Genomic DNA, 273 nt, shown 5'->3' on the forward strand with positions numbered 1-273 from the left:
TGGATAGGGTGCCCAGGACAACCCCGATGACACTAAAGCTCAATCTAAGGATCTCTCGCACAGCCAATCCACCACCCATACCCAGTCCCAACCCCAATTCAAGGGCTGCACCTCGGGGATGCCATCGTGGTCTACTCCAGCCACAGCCCAGGCCCCAGGTCTGGCGTCGGTTCCACGCCTTGGCCCCGCCCCCGCCCCTTCATTGGTCAGGACCGGTTATGGGGCGGGGCTCAAGGGCGGTGGCTGCCCAACCAGCGGTGCAGACCGCCAAGA

The sequence above is a fragment of the Marmota monax genome, unplaced genomic scaffold, assembly GCF_021218885.2.
Source record: "Marmota monax isolate L192 unplaced genomic scaffold, Marmota_monax_Labrador192_F-V1.1 WCK01_AAM20220418_F8-fsc00008, whole genome shotgun sequence".
NCBI classification, from domain to species: domain Eukaryota; kingdom Metazoa; phylum Chordata; class Mammalia; order Rodentia; family Sciuridae; genus Marmota; species Marmota monax.